Genomic DNA, 15,411 nt, shown 5'->3' on the forward strand with positions numbered 1-15,411 from the left:
CTGCTGTTTCAATTCCCTCATCTCTAACGGTGCCTGACGATAAGGTGCTCGAGATATAGGCGTAGTTCCTGGTATTAGATCAATACCAAATTCAACCTCTCGAACCGGAGGAAAACCAGGAATCTTATCAGGGAATACATCAGAACACTCGCTGACAACCGGTAGCTGATCGATACCCGGACTACTCGTGGACATATCAACTGCATAGATGAGGTAGCCCTCCCCACCTGACTCTAAGACATGACATGCCTTTAGAGCTGATAAAAGTGGCATCGGAGGTCGCGCACCCTCACCATAAAAGTACCAGCTATCACCCTCATCCGGATGAAACTGCACCAGACGCTGATAACAATCCACAGTAGCGTGATGCAAAGTCAGCATATCTATTCCCAAAATACAATCAAAATCGGCCATCGCTAATATCATTAGATTAGCCGATAACACATTACCCCCAAACTCTAGAAGGCAACCCATCATTAGACGCTTAGTTACTACCTCATGCTCCAGCGGAGTAGATACAACTAAATCCATATCTAATGATACATAAGGTAATCTGTCTCTTAACAAAATGACTAGAAATAAAGGAATGCGACGCTCCAGTATCAATTAAGACAAGTGCAGGAATACCACATAACAGAATGGTACCTGCCAACATGCGATCTGAAACGACCCTAACCTCTATGCTTTATTTAATTTAAAGGAAATTACGGATTTATAAAAATTTTGCCATGACTTGTTTGCAAAGCAAACAAGCCATCTTAACCCAGTCAGCAGTTCAAGTAAGGAAAAGCAACTGACGTAAAACTTAAGTGCGTTAAACATAAACATGCAATCCTAGTAACCACCTCCCGGTTACAGCATAAAGTAAACTAAGGAATTTAAAAGAGTGCGTTAAACATAAACATGCATAGGTGATGGCATACTACAAATCATCAACTGTAGCACAGGGAATACACATCCTGGCTAAAAACACTGTAAGTACTCAAATAACTCTTCATTATTACATAACAGAGTAAATATGCGGAAAACTTAAACATGCAATAGCGACGGTCATTGGGCTTCGCACTACCAGTGGCCTCAACCCAGTGGATCCTGCCCCTCCATCGCCTCAACATAAAACTCATCACCTGCAATCAAACAAGCGTAGTGAGTCTAAAGACTCAACAAGCATAAACAGTTGAATATCAAGGTTTAAAAAATAGATGATGCTTTACTCAAACTATGATACTTAGTATACTTTTGAACTTTAACTGTAAATATGCATGAAACTAGAGTGTATAGGAAACATGCATTGATGAACTCACGTTATAGAAGACTTTCAACTTTCTTGACATAAACCTCATGCTTTACTTAACCTCATACTTTTCTTAACCTCATGCATGACTGACTGACATCAACGTAAGACGAGTCAAACTGAAACTTTAAACTTTAACTTTTAAACTTTTCTTTTCCTTTTCCTCTTAGAAATCAGTTCCTTGATTTGTGACCCTCTGTTTCGATCATGATCATGGCTGCAGTGCACTATGCCGGCAAGACGACGAGATTTCTCCCGACGAACTTAACCCCTCTGTGGCAAGGAGACCGAGATTGCTCCCGATCCCACATTGCCCCTCTATGACAAGGAGACCGAGATTGCTCCCGATCCCACATTGCCCCTCTGTGGGTAGGGTAGACAAGATGTCTCTTGCTCCCTACCTAAACCTCTGTAACCTCTTGGTGAGTAGACCGAGGCATCCCCCGGCCTAACATCACCCCTCTTTGTCACAAACAAATCACTTCATTCAAAAACATTTACTTTAAGACTCGACTCACATCTTTTTAATCATGCATACATGAAAAGACCTCCTTTCACTTTATTTTTCTCAAGAACATGCCATATGCACACGAACATGCAACCTTTAAGATATGAGACTCAACTCAATTATGCATTGGCATGCAAGACTCAAAGAAACTTTCTTTAAATTTTTCTTTGGCATCAAGAATAAGACTCACACACACGAACGTGCAACTTCAAGAATGAGACTCGACTCCATTGCATGTGAGAACGATGAACGAGTGGCTGCCCCTAACCCTCAAGACTTTACTCTTTTGCCAAAGTCCTAACTTTTTAACTTAGACCAAGCAAGAAAACTGAAAAACCCTTTTTCTCACTCATGCCTTAACCAAAACCCGTCCCGCTTGAACCGACACATTCCTAACTCTTAAAATTTACCATATGACCAGGTTTCAACTTCCTTTGACCTCTTATACAAAATGCCAAACAACCCATCCCGGACAGCCCACTTTTGACTATAAATTTCTGCACCGACACTTAAACTTCAAAAATTCATAACTTATTGAATACTTATCCGAATTAAGCCCATTTTATACCGACACGACCGCAACGTCATGAACTAAACTTAGGACAAAACAGAATCGACACAGACCTCGACCAGGAAACTGCCCTGCCCCGAATTCAGACTGCCCTGACCAAACTAGACACCTCAAATGCCCTACTAGTTTGTGAAACCTTCACCAATCATGCACCCTTGCTTCTAAGACCACTCCAATCCATCAAACACACTTAAAACCATCTCTTAGGACTTACATCAAACACTTGGGCAGCCCACTTCTTCACTTCGACATCACATATCAAAATTTACATGATTTTGCACCAAAAAGTGGCAACCTCAAGAGCAAACAATCAAGACCAATGCAATACATCAAAATGCTTCAAACACACTTCATTTCCATCCCTTACACATGTAAATTTTCGAAAATAGGGCACACCAATTTTTGGAAATTCGAAATTTACTTCATTCATGCAAAATGACTTAAGCTTTCCAACACAACTCACCATTTATCAACTTAAAACTCAATCTAATGCATAAATTCGAAAATCCCACATAAAAATCTAAAATTCCAGAAATGTATCAAGTCATACATGCTAAAAATCATAGTCATTTCGAAATTTAAAAAGAAGCTAGGAGCAAATACATAATAGCTTGATTGAAAGCCCAAGAAAAGTCTACACTTGCCTTCCAATCTTTTACCAAGAGAATTCGAAAATAAAAGGGAGAAGAGGGCTGGACACAATCTAAACTCCAAGCTAAGCTCCTTGTGAAGCTTCTCCGGTGGTGTAGGCGGCGGTGGGAGGCGGCGCCGGCGGCTAGAGGTGGAAGAGAGGGGTTGGCCGAGAGGGAGCTCCAAGAAGAGAGGAAGGGGACGGCTCTAGAGTTTAGGAGGGGATAGGGTTTTAATTTTTGTGTTATAAAATGTTTGAGTGAGAAATAATGAGAGTGAAAATGTGTGTAGTGTTTTAAAGTTGCTTTTGTACTATTAAAAGTACTACTTGTACTATTACAACTTTTTACCTCCAACTTTTTCACCTTTAAAAACTCCTAAGTTTAAAATTTTCAACTCTCAACATTTTTAATTAAAATTACACTAGCCCGGATTTAATAAAACCCTATTTTATGGAAAGTCTAGGAATAAATCCAAGAAAATAATAAATTTGCTTTTCGACCCCTTAAAAGTTTAAAATTTACATTTTTGGCCAAAATCCCCTTTTTCTTCTAACTTAAAATCTTAAAAAAAAACGAAAGTCTTGATAATATACCACCGAAGCCCACCATCGTCGCCTGCCGGGACAGAAACTCACTAAACTAACAATTCAAGGAATTTTATTCAAATAAATCAAGCAATGATATCTTTAACTAAAACTTAAACAATTAACTTTAAGAAATTAAAAACATACATACTGAAAATAAATTTTAGGCATGAATATTTAAATCATGGAAATTCCAGGCACTACATAAACACTAACTTAGAAATTAAAATCAACAATTTAAATATTTTGATGTCGGGACAATAATTAAGATTTTTAAATAATAAGCAGAGCGATTAAAATAATTTAAACAAACTAGACAAACGATTAAAAGTCATTTAAATAAACGCACTAACGGCATAAAAACCTTTAAAATGATTTAGACAGATAACGACTTAAAAATAATTAAGCTAAACATTTAAAATCATTTAAATGAATAAACTAAGAAATTAAAATAATTTAAATAAGAAAGCTTAAATCTTTACAATACTTAAAACAAGTAAGCTGCACGATAAAAATCATTTGAATAAAGAAACTGAAACAATAAAAACATAACTCACATAAATAATTTAAATCAATTAAAATTAAAGATAATGATCTTAATATTTATTAAATTAATGAATGCGATTTAGTAGATTGGATTACAGGTACTACAATTCCTTCCCCCCTTAAATGAAATTTCGTCCTCGAAATTCAGGACATTCTAACTAGGTCTGGACACGTACGACTAAGTAACATCAACTTTTCTATCTCTTCACTCACCTGAGTTGACACTAATAGCTTACTCTGCGCACTATGATGCTTATTGACATTTATATCCTCACGAATTGGACTAACTCCTACTGCAATATAAAATTTACATTTCTTACCTGTTTCCAAGTGGTCTTATCCTCGAGAAAAATTCTATCATTCCTCAAATCTACTTTCGATCCAAATATACAAACTTAAAAGCGTCATCTTACTACAACTGATAAGTTCTCCATCTTACAAATTCTTAGATCTTTAAGTTATTGCACAACTTACATCTGCTAACCTTAATCCCTACGTCAGAATTCCAAGAAATAGAGTTCATATAACCCATAAATAAATTATGTCGACTTCTACTAAACTTAAAAACTTTCTAACAACGAAGCTATGCATAATGTCTATTTACTAAGTAGACTTAACTTACATGATATACAATTCGAACTCTTAAGGAATTCTCAAGTTCCCAAAATACTTAGCGACTAAACACTAAAATTTTCTAAATAGGATAGCTTAGGGACTATACAATTCTATCTCATTAGACCTTAGGATATGATATGAATTTTACCCATACTTCCCCAACATCGATACATGAAACCTGTCAGGTATCACTAACAACTCTGTGCCATCTCAAAAGATAAAACAAATTACCTATCTCCTCAACAACTGCATAAGTACCGACAATCAAGCTAATTTCCTTATACTCCCAAATCAACAATATTACGAAACGATACCTTCAAGAACAACTTAACATCCAATTTTTAAATTCTACAGGTCTACGCCGCTTGTTAGCAATGATTTACTTAATGCTATTGGACTATGCTCAATCCCTTATTAGTTACCAAACTCACAACGCTTAAAGGGATGATTAAAGTTCTCTTAAGCAACGACTCTAGTTCGGTTAACCTTCAAGTGGAAAATAGTGACTCTCCTCATCTTAGGATCGATTGGCCCATTCCTGTAAACAAATCTAATCTAATCCTTGAAAAGGTAATATAACCTTAAAATCCACTGTTGTTCAATTCCCATGGTAATAGCCGTTAACATATAGAATCCAAATAGATGCCTAAACAGATCCCAATTATCCATTCATCAATTTACACGTTCACCTCTAGCCTCTTTGATTATACCGAAAGTTCAACTCTGATTAAGATTTCCGAATAGATTTATCCACCTTTTCTATCCCAGACGCAACGACTAAGAAATCTATATTTATCTTTGAAGACAAAACATACCACAAATTATAATCCACTTATTGGGTTAGACGGTCCCTAAGTACCAAATAATTCTTATACATCACCGGAAGACATATCTCAAATTTCTATTTCAATTTGACAGCATGTTTGAAAATCCAAAATTCTCCAAATTCTTATATGTACAACCTGAATTCAAATTTCAAGAACTTAGCATACCACTGGACACCTCGAAGGGTTTCTCAATTTCCTTAGTACTTCACCGAGAAATAAATCTACATCTTATCCAGAAAATAAAACTACTTGAAAATTCTATTCATCCTTCTACCTCCAAGGTTGGTGCAATAGTCTTATCAGTTGACATTCACAAGATCTTAGAACGCTAATATAAAGTACCCAAAAGTATTCTAGGAACAGCTCTATTTTCCTTCAATGTTCTAAATCATAGTCAGGTTATTATCACACCCAATCTGTTTACCAAAAATCGTCTGTTCACTCTTAATGATCCTGACAAAAATTTAAGCAACACATTCAATTAATTCACTAACTAGCAGTCTTCCTGCTAGGACTTGATATAATTGATAATCAACATTCCTCGTAACGCAGCTGCAACTTAGGATTTTATCAAGCACTATTACTAAATTCCAACAGTCTAAACTCTCACTATGCGGTTACGAGTCGATTTTTCTATTCAAGAAGTCGGAATGATAACCGAAAGTGTGATCCACTCAACTAATTCGCCGTGATGGATCATGAAAGGAAATAAATACACATGTAATGCTGCTTAATACGAAACAAAATAATGCAAGCATTACAAAGAAGCGAGCTGAAGAATACCAACCTGGATAAGTGAAAACAACTCACTCATAATTCAAGTCTAGAGATGAATGAATAATAATGGAGGCTCCATGAATAATAAATATGAGCCAACAAGATAACAAATCTAGTGATAACTCATCAAGAGTAATGGCATCATGCTCAAACAATCAAAGCACAATCAAGGGTAGACAGTGTGACTTCAATCGAGAGTAGTCCACACAAATCAATAATTAGGGAAACAACGGTACAAAGACATATTCAGGAGTCAACCACACAACGCAAGTAGATCACCAATAAAAATACAAAGTGATGCTTACTCGCATCAACATGTGTGGTTCTAGTACTGGAGAAAATTTCAAGAAATGTGAAATACGAACATGGTCTTATTAAAAGTTCAACCAATGTCAAAGTAGTAGAATATAAAGTTGACTGACGTCATACGATTTCATAAATGCACAAAGGAAGTGCAGAGAGATTTTGGATACTCAAAAGTAGATGTTGTGATGGATATGAGCACAAAAGAAGAAAAAGAATTAATGATCGAAATAGTAGTTCACATAATCGAAAGACTCATTAGTAACCGATTCACTATTTCCCAAAAACATAATTGCCGCAAAAGAACAAAAGAAAACTCAAACTATCCATAAAAATATAAAACGAAGTGCGTATCCCAAGTCTTTGCACAGATTCGAATCAATAACTTAACTGGCCAAAACATACGTCTTATCAAATTCTAAACAAACTATGCACTTAGTTGCATCCGACTTGAATCCAATATAAGAAAACAACCTACATCAGTAATACACAATTACTATCTCTTAATGCGCAAGTTAAATATTTCTGACAAACTCCTACAACTCATCAAAATTGCTAACACTACTGAATAACTGAAACAACAACCACGTAATGTCCAAAATTGGAAGGAATATTGGTGCACCCACTTCGTTTAACTTGAATTCGCATGCTATAAAAATATAGACAGTCAAATAGTACACTTTAACTACTAAAGAAATTTTAAATAATAAAACATTGAGTTACACATTTAAATAAATTAAACATCAAATTTGAAAATATTTTAAAAAGGATGACATCAAAACATTTAAAGTAATAACTCAAATGCGTCTAACATATAAAATTACTTAAAACTTACAGACTTTGAGGCGAGATCCCTTGAGTTTCGGCAACCGGCAGTAGGCTCAGCCCAAACCAAGACCGTGCTCTGATACCAACTGAAACGACCCTAACCTCTATGCTTTATTTAATTTAAAGGAAATTACGGATTTATAAAAATTTTGCCATGACTTGTTTGCAAAGCAAACAAGCCATCTTAACCCAGTCAGCAGTTCAAGTAAGGAAAAGCAACTGACGTAAAACTTAAGTGCGTTAAACATAAACATGCAATCCTAGTAACCACCTCCCGGTTACAGCATAAAGTAAACTAAGGAATTTAAAAGAGTGCGTTAAACATAAACATGCATAGGTGATGGCATACTACAAATCATCAACTGTAGCACAGGGAATACACATCCTGGCTAAAAACACTGTAAGTACTCAAATAACTCTTCATTATTACATAACAGAGTAAATATGCGGAAAACTTAAACATGCAATAGCGACGGTCATTGGGCTTCGCACTACCAGTGGCCTCAACCCAGTGGATCCTGCCCCTCCATCGCCTCAACATAAAACTCATCACCTGCAATCAAACAAGCGTAGTGAGTCTAAAGACTCAACAAGCATAAACAGTTGAATATCAAGGTTTAAAAATAGATGATGCTTTACTCAAACTATGATACTTAGTATACTTTTGAACTTTAACTGTAAATATGCATGAAACTAGAGTGTATAGGAAACATGCATTGATGAACTCACGTTATAGAAGACTTTCAACTTTCTTGACATAAACCTCATGCTTTACTTAACCTCATACTTTTCTTAACCTCATGCATGACTGACTGACATCAACGTAAGACGAGTCAAACTGAAACTTTAAACTTTAACTTTTAAACTTCTCTTTTCTTTTTCCTCTTAGAAATCAGTTCCTTGATTTGTGACCCTCTGTTTCGATCATGATCATGGCTGCAGTGCACTATGCCGGCAAGACGACGAGATTTCTCCCGACGAACTTAACCCCTCTGTGGCAAGGAGACCGAGATTGCTCCCGATCCCACATTGCCCCTCTATGACAAGGAGACCGAGATTGCTCCCGATCCCACATTGCCCCTCTGTGGGTAGGGTAGACAAGATGTCTCTTGCTCCCTACCTAAACCTCTGTAACCTCTTGGTGAGTAGACCGAGGCATCCCCCGGCCTAACATCACCCCTCTTTGTCACAAACAAATCACTTCATTCAAAAACATTTACTTTAAGACTCGACTCACATCTTTTTAATCATGCATACATGAAAAGACCTCCTTTCACTTTATTTTTCTCAAGAACATGCCATATGCACACGAACATGCAACCTTTAAGATATGAGACTCAACTCAATTATGCATTGGCATGCAAGACTCAAAGAGACTTTCTTTAAATTTTTCTTTGGCATCAAGAATAAAACTCACACACACGAACGTGCAACTTCAAGAATGAGACTCGACTCCATTGCATGTGAGAACGATGAACGAGTGGCTGCCCCTAACCCTCAAGACTTTACTCTTTTGCCAAAGTCCTAACTTTTTAACTTAGACCAAGCAAGAAAACTGAAAAACCCTTTTTCTCACTCATGCCTTAACCAAAACCCGTCCCGCTTGAACCGACACATTCCTAACTCTTAAAATTTACCATATGACCAGGTTTCAACTTCCTTTGACCTCTTATACAAAATGCCAAACAACCCATCCCGGACAGCCCACTTTTGACTATAAATTTCTGCACCGACACTTAAACTTCAAAAATTCATAACTTATTGAATACTTATCCGAATTAAGCCCATTTTATACCGACACGACCGCAACGTCATGAACTAAACTTAGGACAAAACAGAATCGACACAGACCTCGACCAGGAAACTGCCCTGCCCCGAATTCAGACTGCCCTGACCAAACTAGACACCTCAAATGCCCTACTAGTTTGTGAAACCTTCACCAATCATGCACCCTTGCTTCTAAGACCACTCCAATCCATCAAACACACTTAAAACCATCTCTTAGGACTTACATCAAACACTTGGGCAGCCCACTTCTTCACTTCGACATCACATATCAAAATTTACATGATTTTGCACCAAAAAGTGGCAACCTCAAGAGCAAACAATCAAGACCAATGCAATACATCAAAATGCTTCAAACACACTTCATTTCCATCCCTTACACATGTAAATTTTCGAAAATAGGGCACACCAATTTTTGGAAATTCGAAATTTACTTCATTCATGCAAAATGACTTAAGCTTTCCAACACAACTCACCATTTATCAACTTAAAACTCAATCTAATGCATAAATTCGAAAATCCCACATAAAAATCTAAAATTCCAGAAATGTATCAAGTCATACATGCTAAAAATCATAGTCATTTCGAAATTTAAAAAGAAGCTAGGAGCAAATACATAATAGCTTGATTGAAAGCCCAAGAAAAGTCTACACTTGCCTTCCAATCTTTTACCAAGAGAATTCGAAAATAAAAGGGAGAAGAGGGCTGGACACAATCTAAACTCCAAGCTAAGCTCCTTGTGAAGCTTCTCCGGTGGTGTAGGCGGCGGTGGGAGGCGGCGCCGGCGGCTAGAGGTGGAAGAGAGGGGTTGGCCGAGAGGGAGCTCCAAGAAGAGAGGAAGGGGACGGCTCTAGAGTTTAGGAGGGGATAGGGTTTTAATTTTTGTGTTATAAAATGTTTGAGTGAGAAATAATGAGAGTGAAAATGTGTGTGTAGTGTTTTAAAGTTGCTTTTGTACTATTAAAAGTACTACTTGTACTATTACAACTTTTTACCTCCAACTTTTTCACCTTTAAAAACTCCTAAGTTTAAAATTTTCAACTCTCAACATTTTTAATTAAAATTACACTAGCCCGGATTTAATAAAACCCTATTTTATGGAAAGTCTAGGAATAAATCCAAGAAAATAATAAATTTGCTTTTCGACCCCTTAAAAGTTTAAAATTTACATTTTTGGCCAAAATCCCCTTTTTCTTCTAACTTAAAATCTTAAAAAAAAACGAAAGTCTTGATAATATACCACCGAAGCCCACCATCGTCGCCTGCCGGGACAGAAACTCACTAAACTAACAATTCAAGGAATTTTATTCAAATAAATCAAGCAATGATATCTTTAACTAAAACTTAAACAATTAACTTTAAGAAATTAAAAACATACATACTGAAAATAAATTTTAGGCATGAATATTTAAATCATGGAAATTCCAGGCACTACATAAACACTAACTTAGAAATTAAAATCAACAATTTAAATATTTTGATGTCGGGACAATAATTAAGATTTTTAAATAATAAGCAGAGCGATTAAAATAATTTAAACAAACTAGACAAACGATTAAAAGTCATTTAAATAAACGCACTAACGGCATAAAAACCTTTAAAATGATTTAGACAGATAACGACTTAAAAATAATTAAGCTAAACATTTAAAATCATTTAAATGAATAAACTAAGAAATTAAAATAATTTAAATAAGAAAGCTTAAATCTTTACAATACTTAAAACAAGTAAGCTGCACGATAAAAATCATTTGAATAAAGAAACTGAAACAATAAAAACATAACTCACATAAATAATTTAAATCAATTAAAATTAAAGATAATGATCTTAATATTTATTAAATTAATGAATGCGATTTAGTAGATTGGATTACAGGTACTACAACGATCGCTTCCCTCCGTAGCCTGCTCCTGAGACAGAGAAAATACCTGCCCTTGAGTCTGTGGACGGTAACCAGAAGAACTCTGTGGTGCTGTCTGCTGACGTGGAAAAGTAGAAGCCTGAGATCCAACCTGTGATCCCGATCCACTAGCAGAACCCATACGCTGAGGACAATCTCTCCGCAGATATCCCTGCTCACCACAAATATAACAAGCACCAGTAGCCTTCCCACCACAGTGGCTGCAAAATTCCTCCTTCTTCTTCTTCTTCCCAAAATGGAAAGTACCTCGTGAACCACGAGAACCAGACAAAGTAGTAGGAGTAGAAGAAGACATAGGTCCAGATTGCACAACAGATTGAGCCCTAGGCCCAAGAGATCCACTAGGCTGTCCTGACATCTTCAATAGTGCCCGCCTATTGCTATTCTCCACTTGACGACAACGGTTCACCAAAGTCTCATAAGATGTCGGATTATCACAGACGACAACTTGTGAGTAGATATCTTGATTCAGGCCTTGCAGAAAGATATCATATTTGGACGCATCACTGTCATTGATATGAGGACTAAAAGGTAGCAGATCAAGAAATCGTTGCTGATATTGATCAATAGTCATTGATCCTTGCCTCAGAGTCAGCAACTCCATAGATCATGTCTGACGAACAGCTGGAGGAAAATATAGTTTCTGAAACTACTGACAGAAATCCCCCCAAGTCACCTGTCCTCTCTCAGTACGTGCCTGAGTAGCCTTGACATCCCACCATAAGCGTGCCCTATCTTCTAGAACAAATTCTAGAACTTCCAGCTTCTGCTCCTCAGTGCACTCGAAAGCTCGAAAAGCACTCTCGAGTTTAGACATCCAACCTCTTGCCTGTTCAGGATTCTCGCCTCCCACCAAGGGTTTCGGTCCTACTTGCATGAACTTATTGATAGAGTAACGACGTCTACCCTCATGAGGACGATGTCAATCATCCTGATGGTGATGGTGACGATGATGATGACCACTTCCCTGGCCAACACTACCGTGACTCTCGTCAGCCATATCCTGAAAAGAATTGCACATTAAAATCCCAAATGCGCAATAATTACTTAAGACTAGAGTAAATCCCAAGTACTAATTTCCAAAATCTATGCATGCTCTGATACCAAAAATGTAGTGACCCAGCATGGAATCACCTACTAACTGGCAACTAATAGCATGCATTAAACTTAATACAGCAAAATTTTTAAACCGAGTAAAAACGTGCGAAAACATAATCCATACTTTACATAACAGCTTAGTAAAACATATCCATGCTTAAATCTGTAGTGATACAACCATATTGAAATGCTTAAAATAAACTGTCTAAAACATTTATACAGCTAAACAAATCATGCTGTATAAAATCCCCTGAAAAGCTTTGGCTCCCTAATCCTGCCTCGAGCTACCGGCTCCGTCCATCCTGCGACCTGCCCCGTGGAATGGGTGTCCAAGATAACAACTAGGACGTGAGCGCTAATGCCCAGTACATAAACATGAGTAAACATATGTATATGATGCATGCAACATGATGACTGGTAAAGGGTCATCTGAAAAGTCATGCTCAGTACCGGTGCCACATGAGTGCTGCCACCGCACGGATCAACCTCTGGGTGCAACCACACTCGTCTAGTATACCAGAGTAGTCAGACATACATGTCCCCGCCATCGCGGTACTCTCAGTGACAGACTATCGAGTATAAAGCTGAGCGGCTCTATAATCAGATATAACAAGATATAGGCTCAACGTGTATGTGTACATGATATATGAATATATAAAACGGTAAAACATACATCATGCCACATAATAATGCCAAATAAATGCAACATATAAACATGTATACTCGCTGGCAATCTCAGTCAATGTGTATGTACCTAACACCGAAGTCTGAACTAAGCTGGAAAAAGACAACCCCTAGCTGTCCTAGGTCAACTCCCGACCCGACCTGGTCTCAAGCCCGACCCAACCCGACCTGGCCTCTTGGTTCAACCCCGAGCTCTTCTTTCCCGAGCTCCCGAGCTACTATTTCCCGAACTCCCGAGCTACTCTTTCTCGAGCAGAAATATGAAGTGAGATGGAAGTGGTGTGTCAATATCTGAACTCTCAACTCCTATTTATAGGGAATGGGCTGGGACAGGTGTCAAACGCATGCGTGATATCTTGACCTTTGGCAGGACACTAAGCATTCAACTTTTGAGCTCTTGACACCTAGCATGTCAACTCATGCATTGATTCTGGTTTCGCCACGCAACATTCCCGACCCGACCACAATGTTTCTTCCTATGTCCAAACACTAGCTTGACCAAGCACTTCACTTTCCTGAGCACCCTAGGACCCGACCCGAGCCATGCTTTTCCTTGACCGAGCCCCTTGTGTCCGAACCCTCCCTTGGTTCACCATGACCGACCCGAGCCCCAAGGAAACATCCGAGCTCAAACCAAGCTCCATGCCCGAGCTAAATCCACCTCAATGCCCGAGCCCTAGCTCAATGCCCGAGCCCTAGTGCCATGCCCGAGCCCTAGCCAAAGCCACACACACATGGCCAAGCTCTTGATGCTCAACCATGTCCGACCCGAGCCACTCATGACCAACCCGAGCCCATGGTCAAATCCATCAAACCCTAGCTCATTCTCATACCATGTGTTTTTGATCTTGACTTGTTTAATTAGTAACCATTAATCATGTTTAACATATTATTATCTTAAAATGGAATCTGGGTTACTACAATATGGCAGCCGCATGCACTTGAGGATGATGATGGTGCGAGGGGGTGATCGGCGCTGTTCCAGGCAGCGGCGGTTGATTGCCCGAGATGGTGGCCGTCGTTGGTGGGGCGGCAGCAGTAATGATGAAGGTGGCGGACTATGGTGGTGGTGATGAACCTGGACTACGGGCATAGATGCATGTACATACATATACACATAAATGATACATTTTGCGATATAAATAATTGTTGCTAACGTGTACGATGTTGTTACTTTTATTTATTGAGTCGATTTATGCTTTGACATGATCTCCCAAATCATGAATTTTTAACATCTTAAATCTGTAAATTTAGATCATGTGACTCAAACATATGATTTTGTTTGTTCAGAACTTTTAGAATTTTCCCTCGATACTTGAGGAGGAAATATTTCAATCCTTTTTCATATATAAAATATGATGTAGATTCAAAATGTAGACACAATAAGTTGGAGTCAAGAGAATTTAATGTTAACAATTCTCGCATGGTGTCTCTATGAGTGTAGCACCAAGAACTTCTAAAATTTGAAAATCATGCCTAAAATTATTTTTAGTATTTATATTTTTATTTCTTGAAGTTAATTGTTTAAGTTTTAGTTAAAGATAGAATTGTTCGATTTATTTGGATTAAATGCCTTGAATTGTTTGGTCTAGTAAGTTTCTGTCCCGGCAGGCGACGACGGTGGGCTTCGGTGGTTTATTTTCAAGATTTTTAATTTTAAGATTTTAAGTTAGAGGTAAAAGGGGGGTTTTGGCCAAAAATGCAAATTTTGAATTTTTAGGGGTCAAAAAGCAATTTTATCATTTTCTTGGGTTATTTCCTAAATTTTTCATAAAATAGGATTTTATTAACTCCGGGTTAGTGGAATTTCAATCAAAATGTTGTGAGTTGAAATTTTAAATTTAGAAGTTTGAAAATAGCAAAAAGTTTGAGGTAAAAAGTTTTAATAGTACAAGTAGTACTTTTGCTAGTACAAGTGGAATTTTAAAACACTACACACAATACACACAATACACTAAACTTTTAACTTACACTATCATTTTTAAAACATTACAATAAAAAGAAAATCAAGACTCAACCAAAACCTCTCCCCAAAATCCTAACCTAGCCGCCTCCTCCCCTCTCCCTTGAAGAAGACCGCTCGCCGCCGCCAGCCACCCGTCCGCCGCCGCCTGCCGCCGTTCCCAGCCGCCGTAGAAGCCCCTAGGTGCTTAGCTTGGTGTGTTGGTTGAAATCCCACCTTCTTCTCCTCTCCTTGATTTCGAGTTCTAGGTATTTTTGGTAAAGGCAAGTGTAGCTACTCCTTTGGGCTCACATTCAAGCAATATCTACCCCCACCCTTATGATTTCTTGCAATATTTTCGAGAATGCATGTTGTTAGAAGGTTAGGGTTTCGAATTTTTCATGTTTAGGGGCTGATTTTTTCTAAATATGTTAGGGAGTTGAGTTTATGTGGATTAATGTTGAGTATATGTGCATTGACATGGAATTAATTGAGT

At 37.8% G+C, this 15,411-nt stretch overlaps 2 long non-coding RNA genes across 2 annotated transcripts; both read right to left on the minus strand.

The window, feature by feature from the left end:
- Positions 1 to 865: 865 nt before the first annotated feature.
- Positions 866 to 3,195, minus strand: LOC140886177 (uncharacterized). Its single transcript, XR_012151455.1, has 2 exons — positions 3,018 to 3,195; positions 866 to 1,127 (listed from the first exon to the last, which is right to left on the minus strand). It is a non-coding gene; the product is annotated as an uncharacterized lncRNA (long non-coding RNA).
- Positions 3,196 to 7,776: 4,581 nt separating this feature from the next.
- On the minus strand, positions 7,777 to 10,105 carry LOC140893357 (uncharacterized). Its single transcript, XR_012153121.1, has 2 exons — positions 9,928 to 10,105; positions 7,777 to 8,038 (listed from the first exon to the last, which is right to left on the minus strand). It is a non-coding gene; the product is annotated as an uncharacterized lncRNA (long non-coding RNA).
- Between the last annotated feature and the right edge of the window lie 5,306 nt (positions 10,106 to 15,411).

This window comes from Henckelia pumila, chromosome 3, assembly GCF_033568475.1.
Source record: "Henckelia pumila isolate YLH828 chromosome 3, ASM3356847v2, whole genome shotgun sequence".
NCBI classification, from domain to species: domain Eukaryota; kingdom Viridiplantae; phylum Streptophyta; class Magnoliopsida; order Lamiales; family Gesneriaceae; genus Henckelia; species Henckelia pumila.